Source organism: Tympanuchus pallidicinctus, unplaced genomic scaffold, assembly GCF_026119805.1.
Source record: "Tympanuchus pallidicinctus isolate F22 unplaced genomic scaffold, pur_lepc_1.0 scaffold26, whole genome shotgun sequence".
Classification (NCBI taxonomy): Eukaryota; Metazoa; Chordata; class Aves; order Galliformes; family Phasianidae; genus Tympanuchus; species Tympanuchus pallidicinctus.
This window is the reverse complement of record NW_026294743.1, coordinates 7,824,523-7,846,381: the sequence shown is the minus strand read 5'-3', so window position 1 is coordinate 7,846,381 and position 21,859 is coordinate 7,824,523. Positions and strand designations below refer to the sequence as shown.

The window sequence follows — 21,859 nt, the reverse complement described above, 5'->3', positions numbered from 1 at the left end:
CCTTATTCAGCTGTGCAATGTGGGTTCTGAAATGCTTAGCTTTGTTTCAGAAGGTGAGAAAGATGTTTTAAGAGCATATGAATCCCTTCTTTTTCTTAAGTACTGTAGTATTTTTATTTTTTAAATCTGAGAGATCTTTCACTTTGCAGCTTATTAAACTTCGTCTTCACTGGGTAGATCTTTTGCCACATGAATTGCTAATAAACAATCATGTCTTCCTTTCACTTAGTACAGCATTCAGCAGCAAGTATGAAGACTGTGAGCTGCAAAGCCTTAGCAGAATGCCTAACTAATGGATCATGTTCAGCTTCATAAAGCTGTGGGAGAAAGCAATTCAGGAATGAACTGTCTCCCTCAGTATCAAATCTGAAATTATTTACCTCTTACAGAAACATATGACCGTTCTGTGTCTAACCAGCATACTTTGCACCAACGCTTATCCAAAGAAGACGCAAATAAACTGTTACAGAAGAACATAGCTGTACATCATAAAACCAAGTCTGGTTATTGACTGTATATAACAACCAGACTTTGTTAAATTCTAGTCTGTATTCATTCACTGAATTGGAGGATTTGACTGATGACCTGGCGATCACTTAGGTTCAGCAGTAATGCTCCATAGATTACTTTGTAAAACAAGCACAAGTACTTTGAAGGCAAAATGAGTATATATTGTTTTAGTTAAAAACTGTTCATCTGTCAAAAGAATCTTCAGGATTTTCTCTTTCTCTTTCCCCCTTTTTTTTTTTTCCTAGCGTGGGGGTGGTTCATTGATTCTTACATTCACTGTTTTTTTCTTTAAAAAAGGGATAATATGAAAGGGATAATTTATTGTTCCTTTCATAGGCTGAGTTGATCATTGTAAAGTTGAAGTTCAGTTCAAATGCTGTTTTTTACATAAAGGATATCAACAGAGTCAGTTTGGAGTGAAAGATATTAAGAAGAGTAAGCATACAGTGCATTGAAACTAAGATTTCATGTAGATTTTTCAATATTTTTTATTTACAGCAGTAATGAAATATGCTTTTGGATTACCAGTGCTCATGTAGTTGTATTGTCATAAAAATCAGGCCTTTATAGTTCTGCTTCAATCCTGAGAAAACCTTTCATTAACACAGGAGCACGTCACAATTGTCTTAAGTACAGTGCTTTATAGCAAACTGAGGTCCACACACAACACAGCCAGTGCAGAAATTGTGGAAAGGAAGATTAGTCTTGCTAAAACTTGTTTCTGTCCTTTTTTTGTGTATTTGTCTTGTTTTTTTTTTTTTTGTGAAGAAGAGGTGAAAACGTGTAATTAGTCTCACTTTCTTGCCTGAAGGGCTTTTGTAGAGATGCCTCAAATATCTGCAATTCCTGATGGAAATAACTTCATTAGTTTGAATTTAAACACAGTGGATATGAGAAATTGGTGAAGTACAATTTTCTTTGGTCAATGTTACGTAAGATACCATACAAAATTTCTCACTTGGGCTTGTTGCTGGAAGGAAGATGTTTTAAGGATTTCCATTGGGAAGCAAATATTGCATTCTATTTAAATAAAAAAAAAAGATGTTTTTCATAAGTTCTGTTGCTGCTGCTCACAAACGAAGAAAAACTTCTGAATATATTTTAAGTAGAAGCCTTACAGCAAGTAAGTTGATTCAAAGATAAAAAAAAAATATAGTGAAACAAAATTGAATAGAATTTCAAAAAGCATTAATTTTTCAGAACTATTACTGTGATAAATGACAAGTGAAGGGAGGCATTTCTTGTGAGAATGCTTTTTGAAGAATTGTTGTACTATATCTATGCCTTTTAAAAGAAACAACTCTTTTCTCAGGTCCAAACATACGAATACTTTGGTGCCATGACCAGATTATGCCTCTAAAAAGGCACAGAGTAGAGACACACAAATATAGTATCTGTCTTGTACTTGAAATATAGAGTACTGCAGGGCCTGAAGGCAGAGAAGCAGTAGTGTAAGGATATCTGGATTTTTTTATTTTTTTTTTTCCCAGTCATTAAACAAGTGAATATCACTGCTTCTGTGATTGTATCAGGTCCTATCTATTGTTGACCAAAAAAATAAAAATAAAAATAAAAAAATGAAAGAAATCTACTCTTTAGAAAGTGCATTTAAGCTTTCTTGTTTGCTTTGGACTTATTTTGATGGATATATAGGAAGGGCATATGTTCCTCTGAGCTTGTACTTCCAACTTCAGTCTTCTGAGACATCTTTTGACACACACACTGAATTGGAGATTGTTTTCCCCACAGGGTGCTTGCAGATGACATGCAACTCTGTGATTTTCACAGCAGCAGCTCCAACTGGTCTGTGGCTTTAAGTTATCAAACAACTATAGATATGAGGATGGAGATTCTCTTGTCTGTGTATTTATAATGCTCTTTGCATATAAAATTAAGGGGAAGAGCAGAGAAAACACACAGTTACCTGCTGTCATGTCTTAAATCCTAGGTAAAATGTTCAAGTTTGCTATAATTTACAAATGGAATGACTGACATTCATTTACCCTGATGTTCTGTCTTCTCTATTTCACCATTAGGTAAGTTTCTTTGCGTTCTGAGATTTATTTTTTTTTCCCCTGCTACTTCTGACAATTTATTTCTTGATCAATGGGTAGTGGAGATGTCTACTAGGAAAAGGAGTTAGCTGTTCTCAACGTGTTAATTGATTTGCAAATTCAGCTGTCAAAAAAAGACCCTGAGAGGAACACGCAGTATATCTTGGTTTTCAATTAAGCTCATGTCTCCACGGAAGTGCCCTGGGCTGCTATGCAAGGCTTCTTTGCATCCAGCTTCTCACTGATCAAGCATGTCACAGAGGTAATGCCTTTGGCTCCCAGGGGAAGGGAAGAAGTCAACTACAATGTACCTTTCTTGGATGAGTCAGTAAGTGTATCGTTAGCTGAAATGGCTGCAGGTCTTCTCTTCCTCGGCCAGGATTCAAAAGTGTAACACTGGAAATCTGGGTACGAGGGTGAGGGAAAAGGAGAGGCTTCTGCACAGGCTCTCCCACGCTGTTGAGCACAGTATTCTTTTGGTTTTGTTGTATAATGAAGAGAGAAAAAAAAAATCTACCAGAGTTAAAAAATAATCTAAAATTTGTATACATTAATGATTAAGTTACACCGTATTCTTTGGTGCGTGCTTTGGTCAGCAGCGCTCAACATTTTTGTGTGACAGCACGAAGTCTCACGGTTAGTGGCAGCTCCTGGTGGGAAAAGACATCTTGACAGTAGGTGGCAGTGCAGTCCTTTCTTTCCAGCCTTGGACGCAGCAGCGTAAATGCAGCCTTTACAGACTACAGCCTTTTCCAGATGCTGGCCTCAGGGCTGTATTCAGCCCTGCAATTCACTTCTCATTGCTGGGATGTCTCATTAGGAGATTAACTGTTTGAAATGCAGTGCTAATGTGAAAGTTTTAATTGGGAAATCCTGTGCATGTTAAATTAATCTTAAGTACTTTTATCTAGAATGCCTGCTTCCTTCCTTTCTGTGGTGCTCTGTATTTTAAATCACCTCACGTTCTTTCACATGACATGAAAAAAAAAATTGTAATAGGCCAACAATGCCTTTTTCATTACATTTTGTTGTAGGTGATTTGCAAAACTGGTTTCTGAAGCCTCCCAGGTGCTGAAGTAAAGAGGTTCCCGTGTACGATGTAAGCTGAGTGGTACCAGGGCTATGGTATATTGGTAAACAGATTATATCTGTAGAGAGATTGCAGGGTAAAGGTTTTGTCCTAACCACAGCTTATGTTTCATGGATAAGTGTGTTATTCATTGGGAAATTCTGAGAACAACTGGGATTTGCAGTTTGAAAGAAAAGCAGATAGTAATACTATCTAAACATTTAGGCTGAGATTTTCAAAGTGGCCCCGGGGATTTTAGAGGCTGGAATCTCAGTCTGCCTGTAAAATACTCAGCCCTCAGGACTATTTTCTTCTCTTTACAGCGCTCGTGCTGTTTTTAATTTGAACGCATCATGCACACCAAAGCCTGGGTATCTGGTAGAATGGGACAGGAGAGGGAAAAATTCATGTTACAGTTCTGCCAACATAAAAATTGTTTTCTGATTCTTACCTTATATGTGCAATTCTGATTTTGTCTGCATACTCTTCTAGCTGCTGTTGCCTTTAAAGTCTTGATCTTTCTCAGGGGCACTCTATTTGGCTGCCTTTTTGTCACTTTACCAGGCTTTATTTTTTCTTATTTTTGAATTTATTTTTCAGAGAGAGAGCTTTGGGTACAACAATGCTGTGAATATCTTTTCCATACTTCCCAATATGGCTCAAATCAAACATAGGAATCCATGCACTTGCGTTGCCCAATACAGAAACACTTGAAAAATTGCGACTAGTCTGCAAACTGTATAAACAACCAAGCATACATTTAACATGAATATTTTACAGTTTGGGATTAATGAGATTTATTATGTGGAGAATAACCTATATATATCTATATTTGTTTTTGTCTGAGTATTTCAGTGAAGATGTGGCAAAAAAAAAAAAAAAAAAAAAAAGCCAAATGGTAAAGAACAATCTCAGAGCAATGGGCCATGAGAAGATAAAGTAACACATCAAGTTTTGTCTTTATGTTTGTAAGCAATGTAACTTCTGCAGATACTGAAATGTCATCAAGGGGATTGAAAGAGATGGCTTTGCAAGAATGGATATAATTATTTATGTTTTCGTAGAATCATAGAACTGTTTTATTTGGAAGGGACCTTTAGAGGCCATCTACTCCGACTCCCCTGCAAGAATCAGGGATGCCTACAGCTAGATCAGCTTGCTCAGAGCCATGTACAGCCTGACCTCAATTGTCACAAGGGATGGGGCATCTCCCACCTCTCTGGGCAACCTGTTCCAGTGTTTTAAAACCTTACTGTGAAGAACTTATTTTCTGTTATCCAGTATAAATCTCCTCTTTTAGTTTGTGCTACTGAATATTCTCTTTAATGAATATAATGAATAATGTAGCATAGAAATTGCTGTGGTCTTTTTCAGGAATTAATTAAACAACAGTAACGCATTTTGGGATATGTGCTTCAGCTATGAAAGCTAAGTTTCACATTCATCTCTTGTGTGGAACGCTTTCAGGGTAAAGAATATGAAGCCCACCCGTTAGCAGAGGAGTTGGAGCAAATCTGCCAGTGCTGAGGTTTTCATGGTACTTAAGCACTTAATACTTAAAATGCAGATGCTCTTGTTTGTTGTTTACATGATTTCAAGGATTCTGATAAAGTGTTCCATCTGATCTAGCTTCAGATAACCCAGGGAAATATGTTAAAAGGCTATGACTCATGTCTTGCATTCGTCTTTACAGAGAATAGGAGATAAATATGATTCCAAAATATATAAATAGTTTACGAATTATTGGCACTATCTTTCAATGTTATTTATCTTTTCATAAATATAATTCTAAAATCGTCATTTATAATTGAAGGTGGTCTAATTTCATTTGCCAAGAACACAAGATTAGCATATATGCCTAAACAATAAAATAAAATATTAATGAGACATTTGCCTCCAGTAAGGGAGAAAATGCTTGAACTTTTACCATAAATCTGCATCATATAAGTCTGAATAAATTTATATAAGTTATATGTGTATGTGTACAAGTGCATGTGTGTGTGGAGGGAGCAAGATATGAAGGTGAAGTGATTTTAAAAGGATATTAAGTATGATATTTAAAGAAAATAGATATGAAAATACTAATCCCTGGCAAAAATAAATATGTATAGACATATATATGTCAGACAACTTTTTCAGAACTAAGTGGCGTGTAGATGTTTATAGTTGAACGCTGTCTTTTGATAAGGGAAAAGGTTCAAAAGTTTGAAAGGAAGCTAGTAAATGACTAATTGCCTTGCATGTAGCAAAGGACAAACAATGGGAAAGAATTATCTGCCATCTTACTGATACTCAAAAAGATGCCAGCAGCTTCACAGAAAACCTGCAGTACTGACAACTGATGAACCGTTTGTGAGTATCCACAGTTGAGGTGAGCTAATAAATCAGATGTTAGAAACAAAATGATATTTTTTCACTGGTGACCTGTATAGAAAGGTTTAAAAAGATGAAAAACTAATATATTAGAATTGGTAACATCTGTTAACGTGCAGCTCGTTTTTTGTATGTAGGGGAAAATGGGTTTTAATTCATATTCTGAGCAAGGTTCTTATCTTTTTGTGTTACTATCTAAAAAGATGTACCAATTTAGCTTAGAAAGATAGCCTTTTTCTTTGCATATGCTTTAATGTAATATTCTTAAGCAGTGCCAAACTCTGAAAACACAAGTCTACCTTGTTTAAACTTGACGAGTGCAACGTGTTCTGTAGCAATGAAATTCTTAACAGAGCCATAGCTCTGTAATGGGCAGAACATTTACAGTGATCACAGGGCAGGTCACCCACCAAGAACGCTTTACTGAACTGTCAGTGGATACTTCCACATGGTATTGCTGTTGCCTGCACAACAGACCTGCAGAACATGACACAGATGCAACTTAAATGCCACGTGAGCATGTTATTGGGTTGTTTATTTTCTTTCCCCTCTGTTCAGTGCATGAACAGAAAGAGATGATATCTTTGAGTACTGTACTATGGAAATATCCATAGCAAAATATGTTACTTGATGATGCCTTTATTCTCTAGACCCTAGACACTGAACTGCTATCAGTAATCTCATTTCACATAACGCATGCAGCATAACTAATTCAGCATCCTTAGTTATATAGTTTTAGCTACTGTTAATCTGCACCGAGCAGTTACTCTAAAAATAAAAGTCTCTATCTTATGTTGTTATTACCAATTCCTTCACCCATGCAGTCCCCTTGCTTGTTTCATTTACAGAACATTAATAACTAGTCACAATAAAGTATTATTTAATTTTGCTCGTGAGCTGGTTGAACAGTAGCTGTGTATTGACACTTTTAGTCCACTTAATGAAGCCCAAAAGTACAAAGCAAAAGCAGTTAATTACAGCAATCAATATATAATAAATGTGAAGTACTGAGCACAAAATCGTGATTCTTAGGGGCACTGTAGCAAAGCAAAATTTTGTAAAAAGACCAAATCTGGGCCATACGTTGTTTTTTGGTGGGCATAATTTTCTGAGAACTTAATAGCATCAAGGAGATAGGATTTCCTATCTGGAACCTAGTGTTAGATCTTCTTCATCTGAAATGGTTCATAAAACATACATGAATTTCACAGTGATAAGTAGTCATTTAAGTAAATATATTATACATGCAGCAGCCAACAAATACTCTAAGTCCATTGGTACCTATTGACCTCAACACACTATGCAAACAGCATCTTCTGCTTGCAAAGCAGCTTGAAAAAAAGCATTCCTTAAAAATTGATAAATTGCTTAAAGTGGTTGAAGTCTTTTGATATTTTTCATATTCAAATGTTAATCTTGGCTCTTATCCGTATGTTGTTTCAGGAATATCACAATGAAAAAGTAGTTTAGCTGCTCAGTTTAGCGTGCTGGCGAATTTGTGTAACTTACTCTCCTAAAACATGCTTCTCTGGACATCAAGTTGGATTTTCAATTGTCTCTGTATGCTTTGTATAATCTTAAACAGTTATTTTGGCAATAGTTACAATTGAATGTTTAAATAAGATGGTCCTTCTTTCACTGTTAGTTTGCCATGAATCAAATTAATCACACTCCAACAACTTTTAAAAAACTGTACCTCAAGAGTTTTCAAGCTATTAAATATTTTTCTATTATAAGGGCTCAGAATTGTTCATTGCAGAGAATAAAGTACCACTTTGCATACATTACACAAACATTTCATGCTTCATGATTCTACAGTAAATTTTCGTACTGATTACTTGTAATCTAAGAATCTCCTGCTGTTTTATGGAGAGTCTTATTAATTTCATTCAAGTAGCAAAATTAACACCTGTAGAGAGCCCTTCATGATTTTGAAACTTTTGTCATATTTCTAATAACCTACTCCATTCATTGTATAATAGCTGGTTTATTTTACCTCTGAATCTATTTATTGATTCTCAAGGTTTTAAAGAAGAAACCCCACCTATCCCTCTTTTTTTTTTTCCTTTTTTCTTTTAAATTATTATATCAGCAGGGCTGGTTATTGATGATAGATTCAGATATGATCATAGTTTGGAAGCTAGATCATTTTGTGTTGAGTATCGAGAATTGAAATATTTCTTTCACAGTTGGAAGGAGAGCTGAGACATTTGTATGGCACTCCCATGGCTGCTCGTGTCAGTAGAAATTAAATGAAGTACTCGCTTATTACTGTATGGATAGAGATTTTGTTATCGAAAAGCCAGATCTATAAATGGTGGATTCAGTTGCAGAAATAACATAAATGGATTGTAGAATGTTAAGGTTAATAATGAGGCTTAGGAGGGGTAACTTCAAGGTACTGACAGAATTGTCCTTCTAGCTGAGGCAAAGAGGAATATAAGCCATGTCTCAAAGTCTTTTATGATGAGAATAGATTATAAAAATGTTTGACAGGCTTCTGACATTTATCTACATGTATATTTCATTTTTATTTTTTGTGTGGTTGATTCTCAGTAATGCAAATGATCAGCAAACCTGTATATACATAACATTAGATGAGATAATTATACATAATTTTATACATAATAAACATACGTAGATTTTTTATTGTTCTTGTCAGAACGTATTGTGTTACCTGTTAGATTGCTTCAAAAGTAATGCCTCCTATTTGTTTCCATGGAAACTACAACAGATACAAAAGGCACAATAGCACTATTTGATAAAGCAAATTGTCAGCTACAAAATACTATTTTTAAGCATGCTAGCTACACATATTCATCAGTGATGAACAAGAGCCTGCATACTGTGCTTGTCAAAATTGATACCAGTAGAGTCGCTGAAACAACTATCGTCTCACTATGCTAACATCCGTTCTTTGGTCTCCAGGAATGTTCAGCAAGAATTGATGAATGTCAGTGGATGCCATTTCATCCACATGGAGGAATGATGACACAACTTTGCTTCATAAACCTGTGTCAGATGCCATTGTGACAGAGTGCCCCCTCTGCTGCCATCTGTCACATGGCAATGGCATGTAATGGAATACCAATTAGAAGGTTCAAGCTCTACTGCCATACCACCAACATCTGCCTCTGATGTTGTGGGCCAATATAATATAAAAGGAAGCATTCAGATTAACCCCAGTATTTTGAGAAACTTCTTTTTCTTCTTTTTCTTTTCTCGTAATGATATTCTGTGTTGTTTCACTTGCACAGCCTGGAAGGAAAAAGCTATATTTGGTTATCCCATCTGGGAGGTTAACCAGTGACATCTGCAGCAGCAGGGTCAGACTACATGTTCTGAAGTAGGGTAAAGTGAAGATAGGATCTGTGTGTGAACCACAGGGACACTTGGTTGGATAGCTGTGGAGGCTGGCACAGAAATTCAGTGCTGTAAAAGCAACAGGGATCTTGTAGTAAGCATGACAGTGACTGGTATAATTTTGACATTTATATAATTTACTTGACTTTCAAATGAGTCCTTTCAGAGCACATACCACAGAAAGAAGTGTTTCTAAGACTTTTCTTGTTTTGATTTTTAAAAATATTTATTTATCAGATAAAATAGGTTGAGATTGTCTTTACCCACCAGAGTGGTGTGCCTAAATCTAAAAGCCGTTGCCAAAATCTTTAATTTCCTTAATGCCTAAGTATGCTGCATGTGTTAAATTATGTGGTAAATGCTGCGAAAGGTTCAAGCAACACTGTTTCTCTCAAATAAGAGAACTGTTGTTTTTTTTTTTCCTGAAATATTTTTGAAACGTTGAAACATTTTTCATTTTCCTCCTCACGTTTTTGAATATAAAATGCAATCTCAGCTTTCCTATGCTCTCAAACACAAATGGGTTTAAGACCGTTTATGGCAGCCTACCTTTCTCTTCCCTGAAATTCTTACAGGCCTGTAGGTAGGTCAGAGCCTAGTAGAAATAATTTGAAAGCTTTATTGTGATGCCTTGATTCTATGGTGTCTTGGGATGTGCTTAATTGCTTTTGATGATAATTGTTGGCCTGTATACCCTGATAATTATGGTGAAAATAATCATTTAGCAGAGTTTAGACTTTGCGGATAATTAATACTCTTTTTTGTTAATATTGGAGTAATTGCTGCTTCAGTTTCAAATCAATCTGTGAAGCATAATGAGCTATAGGTTTTTTTGTAACTGCCTGCAAAAAAGCCAAGTTGGGAACAATTTGTGTGGTTGAACTTTTTATCTGTTAATATCATCACATAAATTAACAATAAAATACATTTATTAACGTAATTAGTTTATTGTAGAAGGTAACACTGTTCAAAGAAGCAGGCCTTTTAAACTTATAAAGGAGAAATGTATTTCACGTATTTCCAAAATCTTTTCTATTTCTAATATGGCTGAATATATTTGCTTTATTCACAAAGTACCACTCTCGTCTTCTGCGAAGGTAAGCAGATTAAGTTTGGTGTTTTAACATGGGCATTCTGATTTTAAAAAGATGTTTATTTAATAATGGAATATTTAATTTCATTGGTAAAATAGAATAATAGAAGGTTTGGGTTGGAGGGGACCTTTAAGGTCATCTAGTTCCAACCCCCCTGGTGTAGGCAGGGACGCCTTCCACTAGACCGGGTTGCTCACAGCCCCATTCAGCCTGGCCTTGAATGCTTCCAGGGAGGGGATATCTACATCCTCACTGGATAGCCTGTTCCACTGTCTCACCACCCTGATGGTAAAGAATTTATTTCTATTATCTAATCTTAATCTACCCTCTTCCATAACATTTTCCCTCGTGCTATCCCTATATGCCTTTATAAAAAGTTCTTCCCCATCTTTCTTGTAGGTCCCCTTCAGGAACTGGCAAGCCACTACCAGGTCCCCCTGGATCCTTTTCTTCTCCAGGCTGAAGAGTCCTAGTTCTCTCAGCACATCCCCACTGTGGAGGTGCTCCAGCCCTCTGATTGTCTTCGTGGCCCTCTTCTGGACCTGCTCCAACAGATCCATGTCCTTTTTACGTAAAGGTCTCCACAACTGGACACAGTACTCCAGGTGGAGTCTCATGAGAGCAGAGTAGAAGGGCAGAATCGCTTGTCTCGACCTACTGATCACATTTCTCTTGATGCAACCCAGGATGTGGTTGGCCTTCTGGGTTGCAAGCGCACATTGCTGGCTCGTGTTGAGTCTTTCATCAATCAACACTCCCAAATCCTTCTCCTCATAGCTGCTCTCAAGCCATTCTCCACCCAGCCTGTATTTGCACTGTAACTCCCCATCATAAAAGGCCACCTAGTTCATCAGAGCCCTTGGTGGGACTGTGTTGATTACCATGAATCACCTCATTTTTATTTACCTTTTACCTTAGTCGGGCTTTCAGGAGGATCGGTTCCGTGATCTTGAATGGCACAGAAGAAACTGTGACTGCCATTGTCAAATATAAACTCACTTTATCTCAGAAGAATACTTAGAAATCCTATGTTTAGTTAATCTCTAACTTGAGGGAAACAGAACTATAGGTAGGCAAAAAAAGACTATATCTTTATCAACTGCCCCAAATTTTGTTCTATTGGACTAGATTTCTTCTAGAGCATTTGCTAGCGTTTAGAAAGAATGTGACAAATTCGTCACTGTCTGAGTGCTATTTCACAGAACTCAAATATTGGTTTCTTTGGCCACTGTCTTTCAATTACGCATCTGCCTCGCTTGCTATTTTCTGAATTCTCATGAATCTCACAGGTGTATTCTCTTTTCCCACTGTTCAGTATATTGATGCCATCATACACTAGCAGGTCATTTTTGTCAAGGTTACAGGAGCATCTCTTCAAAGGAGATGGCATTTTGCAGGCGTATCTTTGTATGCCCTTGTTCTGTTTTTGAGAAAGCAGACAGAACTCACCCTCTCACTATGGCCCATTAGATTCTCTGAATATTTAAGTTGTGTCTTCCAATGGGCTTTACTTGACAGCTGGCTTGAAGAGACCCTCCTTGCGGGGGATGCTGGATGAAAATACCTTGTCCTAAAGTTCCTCTAGGATTTGTTTTCATAGGATGCTGTTAAAGCTCTGTGGTGGTGTATGGAACAGATACATAATTCTGGAAAACACAATTGATAACAACTTCCATGTCAACAAAAAGGTAGCATCTAAACTCTTTAAAATGCATTTGAGGAATTATCCATCTCTTTACTTGCTTCTGCACCTGGCTCTGTTTTCCGTGAAAAGTAACAGAGCAGTCAATACTTGTGTATTTCTTTCAATTCCCTATTACATACGTGTACTATAGTGTGCAGTTATCAAACATCATCTTTTTAGCTTTAAAAGTTTCAACTTATCCTTAGCATCATGCGGGGAATGCCTAGAAAATAAATTTGGGAACATTCGTTTATTTCCATTAGTCTAAGTATGCAGACAGTTTTATATTCAATTAATTTAAAAAAAAAAATAAGTTGCAACTATTTAGTTGTGTTTATCTCCAACTGTTTCTAAACTTCCAGCACATTTTCAAGTGTTTGTAGGAAGTATAGCCCTCACAAGAAAATTCTGAGTTCTTAAATGGAGCCTAGAGTTGTAGCCTATGTGCAATTCTAAATGTGGAATCACGTCAGTGTGTAGCATGGAATAAGGGTATATATATTGATGAGCTGTTGTATTCTTATAGTATTGATTTCCATAGCCTAAAAGAAGTATTTTGTTTTAATCAGATACTCTGTTGAAATGTTAATGCAGAATCTTTTGGAGAACATTTGCTTAAGTATTGAGAACAGTAGAAATTATACTTTTTGTCTCATTGAAAGAATAAGACTCTTCTTGCTGAAAGGCTAACTACAAGTGTTGCTGTATTCAGTTTTTGAGGAAACTGTTTCCAAAGTCAATTAATCCCAAAATCATGAAACGTTAAGGATGCTAGTAAACTGAGGTTTTATTTTACTTGTAACACTGTAAAAGCTGTGTGTATCATCTTCAGAACTATATCAACCTTAATGTCTTAGTGTGTAATAAGGAGCTGTACTGTGTCATTTAGACAGCATCTACAACTGGTGGTAAAATGTAGGTAGTCTGGGAGTTGATTTAAACTCTGAAACAGAAACGCTTCTTAAAAACATTACTGACATTTTTTTGTCTTTCAGATGACTGAAAATTACCAAATTACACCAAATTACCGAAATTTGTAAAAACAAACAAACAAAAAAACCAACAGACTTTAAAGCAATTACTAAAATTCAATGTTACCAAATAGCAAATTCTGGCTCAAATTTTTTAAGGATGAAATGGAGGACTAAATCTCTCTATGAAATCTCTTTTGATCACGTAGTGAAATTAAAATAATTTGATGGCAAAACACCTTTGATGGTGAAGAAAGATTGCAGAATGACACTTACAAATTTAAGTCACAAAAGCTGAGTGTACAAATATTAACCTCTGTTCTCCTTTCCTCATTTTTTACTGCATGGCGTACATGTATTTTGATACTCAGTTGTAGGGAATCCAGGGCTGTGAAGGAGAAATGAAATGCTCTTCTTCCTGAACTGATTTTGTTCTTTTACATATTGGAAGTGAAGGTTTAGAAAGATTAACAATGCTTGATTCAAAAATATATTAAGGTATTACAGTAAGAATTTAAATGACAGCAGTTACATAATTCCTACCATATGAATAATTTTTGCTTGAGAATTAACTTATTAATTACAGCAGTTAAGTGTAATTATTCTGCCTCTTAAGGTGTACCTTATTATTGCTTTTTAACAATAAGACAAAATCTGCCAAAGGTAATTATCATAACAATAATTCGTTGCATGCTTTTGATCTTGTTAGGAATACAATATAATCTTCATGAAATGATCTTTTCCATGTTAATCAGTCATTCACAGAAAAGTCTTTCATGTTTCTTACTCCTTTGAGAGGTGGATTGAAGCTTGGTAATTGGAGAGGCAGTGAACAACAGTACAGAATTCGTTGCTCTGTTTGAGGGACTGGTTTTGACTGAGTATTGGAATGCTTGCAAAAATTGAATTAAATTTCTTCACAGTAATAAAATGTTGCAAATTTAAATAATTCATTCAAAAACTCCTACGTTTCGCTCACTCAAACCTCTCATAACTGAAAATTCCTTACAGAACTGTTACGCAGCAAGATACCATCAAACAAGCAGAGACTTCAGCTTTTTCTTTTGTGTGTTCTTTTTTTTATGTGTTGGATTTACACACCTAGTCATGATTTCAGTACACTGGTGTATGGGAACTGTTGAGTCACAGCCTGAACCACTGATTGATCACCTGAGGACAGGACTGAGTCAGCCCTGGGAGCACAGGTGAAGCTGTAGACCCCATTTAAGGGCTGACTGCCTCTGGGGAAGGATCTCTTTCTGGAGATCCCTCCTCCGTGGAGTCTTTCCTGTGAGCCTGGATCTTTGGATACAGGTGAGCATTCTTTCTGTCTTTGTTTCTTTTCCCATTTCCACCACAGTAATCTTTCCAGCTGTAACACTACCTGCGACAACTGGCAACCTCCTATCTATTTAAAAAATGTCAAACTTCTGTTAAAGTATCTGTAGCAGACGTTTTTTTCGCTGCTGATGTAACATTCAATCTGATTTTCTTTTCTTTTTAACAAGAATAACATTGATATTTCCTCCCTCACAAACACCTGCTCTTGCTTTATATTGAATTCAAGTGAGATAAAAATGAACAAAGACTCTGAGAAAGAGATGCTGCAAATCAGATGGGAGTAGGTATCACAGTACCATTAAGAATAAGTTGAAGATAGTTTTTGTTAATTGGTTACCACCTCAGAAAAGTTTCTCAACGCGTGTAAGATTCACAGTGAAGAAAAACGAAAACTTGGTCTTCTAGTGTATATTTATGGAGTAAGACAATAAATGTTATTGCTGAGCTTGTAAGTGTTTTTTTTCAATTGTTCACAAAAATACTGTATCTATAGTATGATACGTGGTCTCCCTTGCTTGCACTCAAAATTATTAATCTCTTTTGGATTGTATAACTAGTAGCACACGTTTAGCACTTTATAAACTATATTTGGATGTTAGCATTTGACATCCATAATCGTTGCTTGAATGTAGAAAAAGTGCATTTTTTTTTTTCCCTAAAAAGCAGATGGGATTTTGAAATGAGGGGTTAGATCTGTAGTAATTCCTGCATGTTAAAAAACAGAGATAAAAAATGATGTGGCGTGTTAGAGGAAGGAGAATAATTCAAAGCTGCTTGCTTCCTGTAGCATAGTAAATGTTAGGTATATTTTTAGAAGCAGTGAATGTCTGCTGAGCATGTAATAAAGAATGGTGACTTTCAGTATCTCGTTTTGACGTTGTAGTATTTCTATGCCATGCTTTAAAGAAAATATTTGAAAGGGTCACATTCTTGCTGAAGTTTAGTCCAGCACACTTCAGAGACTTAGCACAGGATTCAAATGCTCGTATTGCTTAAAAATTATGTCTTTATTTTGACTCTAGGAGACAATTCCTGCATGTGCTTCTTCAAATATATGACTTGCTCAGTGGAACATGGTTGTTATACTTCTAGTTCAAGGTGTAATATATTATTTCCATATGTTTCTGATGGATTTTTTCTGTTCTTGTTTTATTTTCTTGTATTTCTTTGTTTGTTTTTAATGTGTACTCTTTCAGTTGTTTGTTGTGTGAATGAATCACTTAAAAGCACCTTCTGTAAATGAACTTCAAATGTTAAATGTCTGAAGTGCTGCCAAATGTGCTTCTGAAAAACTTACAAGAAATTTATCATTTTGTTTTTATGGTATGTACATAAGAGAAATAATTATCTGTAATCAAAAGAGTTCTTCAAGTTACTGGAAATTTTTCAAAATTTATTTTTCCTTATCAAGAGCAATGACTCAGAAATATGAGTGTTATTTCAGGATCTTACTGTCTTTCTGATTTCTGTTTCACCAGGCTATTTGTAATCCTATGGACAGCAATGTCAGCTTAATTTCTTCACTTCTTGATAAATTTATTACGAAGACTGGTCCAAAAGTACTATCTCCTACCTTATTGTATTGTCCCATGATGTTGGTATGGCAGTAGAGCCTGAACCTTCCCACCAACTTTCTTTTGTGTTTTGTTGCCATGTGACAGATAGCAGCAGAGGGGCAGTCTGACCAAATGGCACCTGACATGGAAGTGTGTATGAAGCAAAGGTGTGTCATGGAATTCCTCCATGTGGAAAATATGGCAACCATAGATATTCATTAACACTTGCTGAATGCTTCTGGAGATGGAAGAGTGAATGTGAGCACAGAGAAGCAGTGGGTGGTGTTTTTCAGCAGTGGTGACTGTGGATTACCTCCACTGGGGCCAATTTTGATGAGCATAGTATGCAGGCTTATGTTCACCCCTGGTGAAAATAGATGCCATTATGATAGTGGTAACTATATTGAAAAAATAGTGTTCTGTAGCTGACAATTTGCTTTATCAAACAGTGCTGTTCTGCTCTTTGTATCTGTTGTAGTTTCTGTGGAAATAAATAGGAGGCATTACTTTTGAAGCCACCTCGGTGTATGGCCAGATTGTGTGGCAAGGTGAATGATGGCTTTGTGTTGTTTTGTTTTTTTTTGTTTGAGCCACAGTTGTATCACTGTGCTCTGGAATGGTCAATGTTGTATTGAAACAAAATCCTGAAAAGCCATTTAGTCTCTAATAATTTTTTTTACTGCAGAATTCTGGTTTTGCAGACAAGTTCTGTTCTTTCTCATGTGGGTGTTATTATTCTTCAGAGCTCCCATAATTTAATATAGTGATGTGTGCGAGACCCTAAAAAGGAAGAAAATGGCATCCACAGTAAAATGAAACTTGCATGTAGGAAAGAAAAAAAACCCAACCAAAAACATAATTTGGTACACAAATAGAATCTTGTCATTTTCAGTCCCAGAGCCTGCACTTCAAGTTTTCTGTGGTTTATTTTTTAATGTTATTTTCATTCAGTGGTAATTAACATGTCTGCTGCTTCTGTGAAATAACGTAGCTTACAGACTCCACAGTTTACAATATTGCTCTCCCTCTTCAGAAGGATTCCCAAAATCAGATTGCTTCTCTTTTTGAAAAGAATAGTATTTTAGGAAAGGCAGTATGTCTTTGAGCTCAAACATAAACACTGTATATCACCTCCCTTTGCACTCCCCTGTTTTTAAATCCTTCACTCAGTCCCTCTGTTTGGTGACACTAGATTGTGGGGTGGTATTTGACTCATGTCTCTGACTGCCCTGCTTAGCAGTCCAGCCTAGAGCATCCCGATGCCCTTTTCAGTAAGAGAGGGATATAGTGATGCATGCCCTTATCTCAACAGATAATCGGATGTTGTAGGATGCATTGATTCCTCCGTTCAGACTTCAAGATGAAAAATTGTTTTCAATACTGTTCAGCAATAACTGTACCTTCAATACAACTGCAATATTAAAAAGCTAAATAAACTCCTTTTCATGTTTTCTTTTTGAGGAAGAATAATCAAGAGCTTAACAATCTGTCTGCTTTTGAAGGTAAAGGATATGCTGCCAAGGCAGTGAAATCATTTCTATGTGTGAGTGCAAATCTGAATACCTTTATTCAAATTGTGAGCAGGAGTGAGCTATACTGTGCCTTATTCAGTCATGTCTTCCCTTTCTAACTGGTGGCACGTAAAGGCATAACATCAGAAAAATAATATGAAATAACAAACAAAAAAGAAACAGTGAAACTTCATTTATAATTTGTTTAGATGAGTCTGGGGTTTCATGCCCTTGTTATAAAGGTGTTTGAGCAGACAGCAGAGATATGAATGCTTTAGTAGGAAGGAAGATCTGAACTGTGACTGGGATAAAAGCTGTGTTTTACTTATGCATTTTCTTGCATTTTTAAGAGAAGACATTAAATAGTTCTCTTGGCTGAGGAAAAGGTGACTGGCTGCCAATCACTTTAAGATATTCCATGTACATTTTCATATTGTTATGAGGACTCCCTGAGCAAGATAAAATATATCCTGAACAGTTCTAGGAACTGTAATTGTATTCAGTGGCAGGGGATTGTCAGCAAATTCAGGGGGAGGAATGGAAGAAAGTTTGAAAGAGAAAGATGAAGAATTAGAACATGATTAGCATGCCACACTTGAAGAGTTTAGTGTCTCCTAATAGTAATATCTGAGAAAATTCTTCATTGTTACCATAGCAAGGATTAACATAGCTCTGTTGCTCTACATGGTAAGTAATGTGCCAGGAATTGAGTTGAAATGCCATTACATTTTTGGATTAAAAGAGAATCAATACTATTCAACACAAATATATCAAAAATGACAGAGCTCTGTGGAATAAATGAACAAAGAATCCTTGTTTAAACTTAAGATGGGCAGCCACTTCTAGGAATAATGAGATGTGATAATGCTGCATTGATAGCATTTGAGAGCATGTGAGAGATGTTTCTCAAATGAGAAAAAGTCATTGCTGAATTAAAGAAGAAATTATGAAGAACATTAGTGTGTATATGCAGGATGATCATCAGAATACAAAATGTGCTTGTGTCATCCTTACGTCTCTTGTTCTTAAATATCCAACTTTTTCTTTAATTGATGCTGATATCTGAGAGTCTGACATAATCTCTATGTCAAATATTTAGTTTCTTTATGTAGGAGAAACTAAGGCAAGATAAAATGCAGGGTTTTTTATTTACTCTGGTGACTGTTTTACAAATCCTTGAAAGAGTTGCCTTGTAATGTGGGATGAGGAAATGTTTGAAATCTAGGAAGTTAATGAGACAGTAGCACTATTTCTACACACTGTTATTTCTGAATATCTAACACGTTCCTGTTTTTTCACTTACCTCTATGGCTTGCTTGTCTCTATAAACAGAATATTTTAATTTCAATGCCTAACTTGATAATAAAGATAGTCAGTAATAAGAAATATGAGTAGTTTAAAATATAAATCATTACAAATGGAAAAAGCTAAGTCTTATTATAGCCTCCAGTGCTTCATTTGGGGGTGGGGGGAAACAGTTAAAAGTGTTATCAAGTACTGTAAGGATGTGTTGATGAAGGAAAAAAATATTCCTCATAGTTTAGGTTAACTATTTCAATTATGCTTTAACTGCAATATCCAACACGCTCTCTAAATAATGTGAATGAAGTATGCCTTGGGCATAAGGTCACTCACAAACCTATATAAAATTCATTCCTGTTGCTGATGAGGTGCTGTGGTTTTATTATCTTTGTAGTACTGTAGTTGAGTAGTGTGTTTTTTTGTTTTTTTTTTTATTTTTTTTTAAGGGAAACCTCATAAACCTGTTGTAAGAACTTCTTGGCACTTAATTAGGTTTGGCTGCTCTGATGAGGCTGCAGCAGTAATCCTATCTGCATATCCTTTTACACAAGAAATATTTACTTATTAGCCATTGCCATCTACTTTGGCCTTCTGAGAATACACAGCCAGCTAGTGATTCTAGCAGCTATTTCAAATATCTGATTACCTAATGTACATTTAATTCAAACCTAAATGTGGCCGTGGGTAAGCATCTTAGACTTTTTGAGAAAATACTTCAAGTAATTGAGTGGTCTCTTCAGTTGTAGATGTCTGTCACTGCTACTTCAGAAGTGTATTGTTGATTTATCATTCTAGATGTAATTTGTGTTTGTCTATAACTGTACCTTGCCCAGTGGTAGATGATAGAAATGGCACAGGTTTTGCCATCAATACTAAACACTCTGCCTTGTGTTAAGTACTGTGGTCAAACAGCACAGAACTATTCCCAAAGAATTAAAATCATAACAGTACACACTGTGTAGTCAGAATTGATTAAATACAGAAAGTGATAGTAATAGGTACTCGCTACCAATCAGTCAATATTTTTAGTATCGTTAATTGTTCATGTATTTATTGCTTGTTATTTTTACTTGCTGTATAGTGACTTTAGAATTTCAGAAATGCTTTTTCTAGGTCAATGGATTTTTGCTTTTAATAATAAAAACATTGTTAAATCTATGATATGGTACTCCCTGATTGCCATGATCAGAAAATTAAATCTGTACACTTAAGCATGTAGTATATTTCTTGCCTATTCTTCATACCTTAAAACGGCTTACTTGGCAAAGTAGTACAATATTAGGAAGGGGAAAAATTGAATTCTTAACATAAATTGTGGCAATTCTGTATTTTGGTGAATTCTGAGCACGCTGACATACCAGATGTGTATCTGTCTTAAATATAAATTAATTTAGAAGAGCTAATTGACATGGTCACATCATTCCTGATTGGTATTGCCAAATAGTCTGAAGTCAGTTTAAGTCTGCTCACCAAGCATTTGCTATCTGTTGCCAGAGTATGCCTGATTATTTGTAGGAATGTATTAAATCAAACACAATCTCTGAATGACTCAAATTTAGGGAAATTTTAATTATAGAATTGCTCAGATTGGAAAAGACCTTAAAGATCATTGAGTCCAACCACAACCTCACCATACTACCCTAACTTGAACAACCCTGCACTAAATCATGTCCCTGAGCACCACATCCTAATGATTTTTAAACACATCCAGGGATGGTGACTCAATCACCTCCCTGGGGAGCCTAACAAATCCTTTTTGTTAATAAAAGCTCCTCAAAAGCCTTTATAATTTGTATTTCAAAAAAGGAACTTAATCATTTTTCCAGTTTGTTCAGTGTTTTTTGTCATGCAGGTAAGCTGCAAATAGAGTGTAAATGCTTAAGTGTGTACCTGCAAGTTGTAATCAGTACTGTAACCATTTTTATGCTTGCGTATTTCACCATGTTTGCTAGCAAATATGAAGAGCATGCAAGGATGTTTCTGGGACTTGATCCTACATGTTTGTAACTTTCTGCACTGAAAGGAAGCAAACCTATCTTGGAATAGAATGTGTGGTGTGCATCAAGCGTAGTGTTTTAGGAGAGCTAGCATTCAACCATCTTGATTTAAGTAGTATCAGCTATTAGAGAAATTTGTGATACTGAGCTAATCATTAATTGCAGTTTGAGTTGATTTACTGATATGGGGCAGAAAAAGTGTCCTTTTTTTTGCACAGGTGTCTTGCAATTCTAGATGTGTTGCAAAGAAGAAATGACTTTCACTTTTTAGGAAACTAGTGATACATACTGTAATAGACAAAAGTATTATCTACAATATAGATTCTAATTTAGAGCTCCAGTAATTCAGTAGATAAGGTCTTGATACAACCACCTGGAACTAGCAACTTCTGAGCAGCAGTAAGCAGCAAAGGAGAGAGCCGTAATGCAAACTTAATTTCTTATGAATTTCTTTGCATTAGAGGGTTTATTCATTGAACCTGTCTGGGTTATGAGACAGAGAGTCACGCAAGATCCTTCTGAAATTCGGGGGTCTGAGCAGTTTGCCAACCAAAATAATGAACTAAAAAGAATTTTCCATCAAACATGGACTGTAGGTTATTTTAATAGATAAAATTAATGGTTAATTAAAAATATTAAATAATATTTAAAAAATGTTTCTTTCTGACTATTGAGGATATCTTCAGAAAATGGAAATATAAAATCTGAATGGCTCTTTTTAAATTCTATTGGCAGTATGTTAACCTGAAATCCTCTTTGTTTTTCAGCTCCATTTGTTTTCAAGCAAATGCTTTTCTTATGAAAAAGAAAACTCCTGTTGTCAACTACCACAGTGGCGAAGAGCCTTTGTGCAGCTGCTTTGACTATACACACAGTGAAAAGGTAATCATGCTTTCTCTCATAATATTCCTCAAATATTTGTGAAACTGGGAATAAGAATTTTGCATAGCTTTATTTTGGAGACAACGTTCAAGAGATGCCATTCATTCTTAGGTCTTTCAAATGTGTTTGAAAACCCAGATTGACTTGTAAAG

General features: G+C 35.8%; 1 long non-coding RNA gene across 2 annotated transcripts in view; it reads left to right on the top strand.

The window, feature by feature from the left end:
• The window catches only part of LOC128084279 (uncharacterized), a 143,085-nt gene that overhangs the window by 111,066 nt on the left and 10,160 nt on the right, over positions 1 to 21,859 (top strand). The window contains exons 2-3 of one of the 2 annotated variants that reach the window (XR_008208427.1): positions 5,880 to 5,985; positions 21,593 to 21,707. This is a non-coding gene — a long non-coding RNA (uncharacterized LOC128084279). The remainder of the gene's footprint in view (positions 1 to 5,879; positions 5,986 to 21,592; positions 21,708 to 21,859) is intronic. The other variant, XR_008208428.1, reaches the window with a different exon arrangement.